Source organism: Malurus melanocephalus, unplaced genomic scaffold, assembly GCF_030028575.1.
Source record: "Malurus melanocephalus ecotype Western Australia unplaced genomic scaffold, MMel_1.1 scaffold_587, whole genome shotgun sequence".
Classification (NCBI taxonomy): Eukaryota; Metazoa; Chordata; class Aves; order Passeriformes; family Maluridae; genus Malurus; species Malurus melanocephalus.
The window spans coordinates 307,342-313,763 of NW_026623819.1; positions in this window are offsets into that span (position 1 = coordinate 307,342).

Below are 6,422 nucleotides of genomic sequence, written 5' to 3' on the forward strand. Positions count from 1 at the left end.
TTTTAGGTTCTAACACACCATCTTGGGATGTTTTAGGTTCTAACACACCATCTTGGGATGTTTTATCGTGCTTTCAGCTTCTTGGAACCTTCCCAAGAGTACCAGGCAAGGAAATGAAATCTTCCTCCCAAGGAAATGTTCACCCCTTTCCAAAACTGTTCATCTCTCCTCGTGTGTTTTGGAGCACAAACACATCCAGCAGGGGTTTGTTTGGAGTTGAGCTCGTTGGTGGGAGCGATCCTTTTTGGGGTGGTTGCACTGGGACACGTGTTACCAATAATTCAAATTTTTATTCGCCCTGTTTCACCAGCACAGCTGCTCTTGGTTTTCCTGACAGCCCCACCCAGGGACACTTGGAACACAAGCACACACACGTATGTATTACAGGGACTGATGCTTTACATCGTTATTAAATCTAGGCTTCCCTTGGCATGCAATATTGTCATAACAAACTCATGACTGCACGGTTTCTGTCACTGGATAAATTCCATTTCTGCTGCCCTCAGCAGAATTAGRAAGCAGATTTGGTTTCTATGTATCATTTCTGATTAATTTTTGTGTTACAGAGAGTGAAGACAATTCCAGAGCCTCTGGACTGTCCAGATTCCAGCCATTTGCAGGTCTGTCCCACCAGCACGTTCAGTGAAGCCATTTCAGGGTTCTAAAGAAATGAATTCATAGAAAGGCAAAGACAATCCAGACTTGTTAATATTAAGTGGTTTGTAAGTTATGAGTATTTTCTGTAAAAAAAAAAAWTGSAAAAATTAGATATAACACACAGAACTAAGRGTGAGATTACTTGTGGTTTGGAGAWAATGGCTTTTRCTAAGACAATTATKAGTCCAAGAATGYTATTTAAYATCTCAAAAATAAGATTGACAGGTGATTTATACAGCTCATGCAAGCTGGAAAGATTAGCCATCAGCTGACTCTTGGGCCTAGGAGGAAGTGATGGCTTTAAGATGAAGCCAGAAAAATTCCAGATTTGAAATAGAGTGTTTGCATTAAGCACTTCTTGCCCACAGAGATGACCATTTCTCCCAAGGTGAATGCTGAAATACAAGTTGTTACTTTCTCTGATTTTTAACCTGCTCTTGGAGCCTGASAGAGTTTTCTGCTGGGTGAGACCTTGGTTATAGTGAACAGTTSAGGATTGAGCACTGGGTTGGTGGCTTCTCTTCACTGTCTGTCCAGAATTTCATTCCAACTTTCTCCCACTGCCATTTCCTCAGCTGAAATCCCTGAAGAAACAACAAAGGAGGGAAATCTTTTGTCCATTCCAAAAGAGAAAGCCTCAAATGGCATTCGTTTTCTACTTGGGAAGTCAAAGAACTGAAAGTCATCCCATGGCCAAACATCTCCTGAAGTTCTTCCCATGGGCTCCTCACCAAATTCCTGCTCGATCTCTGCTCCTTCCCAAGGCATGTGTCTTCAAAAAAAGGGAAATCCAGACAGAGCTGCCCCATCCCAAATGCCAACAGCTCAGAAATGGARCCCAGGAAGATTCCAGTGGCTGGGTCACCTCTGCTGCTCTTCCTGGGATAACTGGGCTGCCCTGTGGGAGGGTGGGATCATTCACAGGGAGTGACCACCATGGACATGCCAAGGATGGCCTTTTTCACTCAAGCCAATTCCACARATCCTTGGGCAGTGCCCAGAAGGAAGTCCAGAGCTGAGGGGAAGCTGTGCAAGGAATCCTCTTGTTCCACCCCAGCCTTTTCCCCATACATTAAATAAAAGCACTGATTTAKCCCCAGATTGGTTCTACTTTGAGCAGCTCCACTCTTTGTCCCTGCCTTGGAGCTCATTAGATGTTGTTTGGCCTCGGTGTAATTGCTGCTGTCTGCTGACAGGGCATTTCTGCCAAGCAGATGGTTTTTATTTTGAGGCATGGCTATTTGATAAAACTGTTCTTAAATCATAAATAAAGGAGGAAGCTGTTGCAGGGGTTCTATTCTACCCATTAGCAATTGAGATTGCTGGGTATAAAAAAAGGTCGTGGATTGAGTCTGACATTTATGTAAAAGAATCCACACAACACTCCATGCATCAGTTAAAACTTTTCTGTGCTTTGGTGGGTCTGGCAGATTCCCTTAATAAGCACTAATTTCTGGTTTGATGATAAAATGGAAATATTTCATGGATCTTGGTGAAAAAATATTTGTTAGCAGCAGAAACTGGACAAACTAAGAGATAAAAAGAACCTTAGGCACTGGCTGACTCTACATTCAAACAGGGAATGTTAAAAGCTCCCWAGCAGCTGGCTGTGGCACTAGGAATCCTGAGAATACCACTAATTTTCCTTTTCTTCCCTCAGCCCAGAAATAAAAGACATTTTAAACCAGAACTTGGACTGTTTGCTGATGACTGAGTCCCTGACAGTTCAGAAAGGAACTTTAGAAACTTTAATTTCCAATAAAGCTAATGTTCTAAATAAAGAGGAAAGGAAATGTGTCGTGAAAGACAAAAAAACCTTCTTCAAACACCAGAAAACCAGAGGGTGGATCTACAGAGATAACGTGGGGGCAAAGACCTTGGAGTAGCCAACAGGACAGATTTTAGAGACATTTTTGCTTCACAAGAGGGAGGTTTTTCCTAGGAGACCACCAGCAGTGGCATTCCAAGCAGACATCYTACTGACAGCAGCCCTATTATAAATGAATTTGGGTGTCTGAAAACTATTCTTTTACAAATGAAATAATTCTAGTTAAACTGAAATAAAAAATTACTCTAAAAATGTTTGCAAATGGTCGTCACTTCGAAAAAAAATAAACCCTCGAGGTTTCACAAAACTCCAAATATTCCCAAGTGGAATAAGTAGGAATTAGTGAAACACATCACGGTGCAAAAGGTGGTTTGCAAATACAAATGTGACTTCCCCTGTAACCTTGGGGAGGTTTTGCAAGTGCCCAGGAGGGTTCCATGGCAGTGTCAAGCTGCTGTCCAGGAATGGTCACACCACAGCAGGCAGGACAGGGGGGATGACAAATCCCAAGGAAAATCAACCAACAGCAACAGGAAGATTTTCACAGAATCACAGAATCACAGAATTACCAGGTTGGAAGAGACCTTCAAGATCATTGAGTCCAACCTCTGTCCTAACACCTCAACTAAACTAAATCATGGCACCGAGCGCCACATCCAATCTCTTTTTAAACACGTCCAGGGATGGTGACTCCACCACCTCCCCAGGCAGGCCATTCCAATATTTTATCACCCTTTCTGTAAAAAAGTTTCTCCTAATATCTAATTTCTACTGCACRTCTGAATGTGTTAAGACAGCTTTCCACAAAGAACTAGCAAATGAAATGGGATGATTGTAGCTTGGGAAGTCAAAGAACTGAAACTCATCCCATGGCCAAACATCTCCTGAAGTGTTTCCCATGGGCTCCTCACCGAACTCCTGCGTGATCCCTGCTCCTTCCCCAAGGCACRTGTCTTCAAAAAARGGAAATCCAAATTCAGGTTTAGGATAAGGATGACCAGTTCCTGGCTATCAGATCTTTTAGACTGGTTTTAGAAGTATCATGCAGAAGTGTGGTGGACACAGCCCTCTCACAATGCTCTCCACTCCCCCATCATCCTGATGGATGTGCTTCAGTCTGASCGTTCCCAAAGACCACCCAAAATTCCATCAGCCCAATATCAGCATTTCCCATTTGTCAGAACTTTAAAATGACAAGTGACAAATGACCAGCTCTATAATGAAATGATCTACCCTCCTTGCCCAGTTTCCCATTCATCAAATATCTTCCTAATTAATTCTGACTGGGGTGTAAATCTCCAGCCTGCGCTTTGCAGAAAGGCAGAGTGGATGATGATAAACTGGTCCTGTAGGTGCTGATTATAAATCTGAGTTCCAGAGCCACATTTGGCAAGGGATTAATTAATGTACAGTGGATRAACTGTGCCAGTCTGCAACGTCTGAGTCCTGCAACAGCCCGGGGAAAGAGGCAGAACCRCCCCTTCCAGTGAAGAAATCCTGAATACCAGTCTGAAGTCAGGAGCAGAGTTTGCTGAGTGGGATGGAAGACATTTCATTTGAAGTCCTTCCAGAATGATCTACAGAAGGCATGTAGCCTGTCTAACAACATCTGAAGAGCTACAAAAACAGTCAATAGCKGCAACAGCTCCGAGACAGGAGTCCCACTGAGTCTGGACAAAGTCATTACAAATGAGGAGAGCCATGTTTGTGGAGAGGAAAGGATGGAATTCATTAGAGGAGCAGAGACAGTTCATATTCCTGACAACGAGGGACCAGCAGAATGGGGGTTTTGTTTGTTCCTTTGTTTATTGGAAAGATCTTACAGCAAAATAAACACTGAAAATTGAAAAAAGAGTTTACAGTGATGAACTCTGGTAAATCCAACCTCTTTTACAAGGGAATACCAAAGCAGATTTTAAACATTTGGCAGCTTATCAGGAGCCAGAGGAAGATTAACTATGTGAGTGAAAAATCAGGCTGAGAAACCAAAAACAGCTTTTCACAACGAAGGAAAGCCAAGAAGGAACGGAGTCTAAAAAGCATTTGGAAAGAAATGGTAAGATCATCACACWCTTAGGAAACAGATCATTGAAGCAAGAGGAATTTGAATTCCTTTTGGAAGTGTGCAGGTATTTTTTAAAGTAATATTTAGGCTGTCTAATGGCATGGGGTCATTCAGAATCAATCACAAGTGTCAGGCTCCTCCCAGGGGCCCATGGCTGGTGTTAGTCACAGACAGCACAGGGACGTGGGGTGGTTTTATAAAARTCACCAAAATGGAATGCCTGGCACTCCCAGATTCCCTGCTGGATTTGGCAGAGCTCTGCTGAAGCTCCAAATGCTCTCCCTGACTGATCTGTGTCGTGCTCACAGGACCTTGGGGTAGGAAAGGCTTCCTTYTGGGTGCAACAAAATGCAAAATTCATTGCCACTTGGTGTTATTAAAGAACAGCATGAAAAGTTTGGGTTTCCAGCTCAGTGTTCAATCCAAATACAACAAACATATTCCACTTCCTACATTCCCATGGAAATTCCAAAGCCTACAGACTCTCCACTTGTTTTGAAACATTGGTGTTTGATGTTGAGAAGCTTTCAAAACCCCTTTCAGGGGTGGGTGATCACTGCATGCTTCTCTCCCCTCTTTACTGGAGGAGTTGGGATTTCTAAGTGGAGTTTTCAACACGTTCAGTGCTCTCAGATCAGAAAGGCTGCAGCCACCAAACCACATCCCTGTGTTCCTAAAATCCTGTGTGGTGTCACAGCCCTGAGAGTCCCAAAGGTTCCCAGGAAAAACCTCCAACTTTGCTGGATTCCTTTTAAGGAATTTTCGATTTTCCAGCGCAGTTAGACGAGGCATTACACACATCTCAGACACACTTCTTCACATGGCAGAGAAAAGAGAGAGGAGGGAAAGGGGAGCCAAAACCTCTCTGACTTTTCTCTGGCTGATCGCAGCCGTAGGAATTCCCCAATCATGAAAACGCTCAGCTCTAGCTAAGGAAATGCTGTTGATTAGGGGAAAAAAAGTTCCAGATGTTAAACGAAAGCAATTTCCAGAGGAAGGGAAAGTGGAAGGGAGAGGAGGGGGTGAGGTGACCCCACCCTGGCAGGGAGCACAGGGGGATTTTGTGCCCTCTCAGGGCTGGGCAGCAGCCAAGTGGGAGAAGCTCTCACACAATCCCCCCAGGMTTTTCTTCCCCCTCCAGGCAGCAATGACAGCTCCAGTTGAACCCCATCCATTCTTTGTAACCTTTCTGGTTGGCATTATTAGGTAAACACATCAAGAAATCAGAATTTAAAGAGAAGGACCAGATTTTCTTTGCAATTCCAACACAATTTCTTCCACACATCCTTATCGGGACAGTGTCCCTGACAGATCCAGAGGTATCTCCAAAGGCCTGGATAGAGTTAAAATAGCAGAAGAAGACCCTGAAGRCAAATGTCTTATTTTTTTGTGGCATTAGTTAATGTGATTTAACTCTTTGTGGGCTTTGGAAAACTGCCAAAGCAAACCAGCTGCTCATTTCTCTGGGGTGAACTGTCAATGCTCACTGAGAGCTCCTCGAATCCTCACATCTGTACTTCACTGCCCATCAGAATAATGCTGCTCCAGTTGGATATTTGGGGAAAAGGAAGAAAAAATGCAAATAATTTAATCATTCATCAATTCTGAGGGTCTTGTTGGAACAGCAGTGGYTGGGACAGGGATGGCTGAGGTTCACTGCAGTCCTTGAAATAATTAAAACTATGATCTTCATAGGCAGAGTCTGCTCCTATTTTCTAGAAATGTTAAGGACATGTAGGAAATCRAGCTCAGGAGTGGCAATGACTCCTTTTCATAAAGTGACTGAAGAATAAAAACAATGCACTGAGGGTGTCATTCCATCTGAACCCCCATATTTTAATTCAAGCCTTAGGCACAATATTTTTCAGGAGC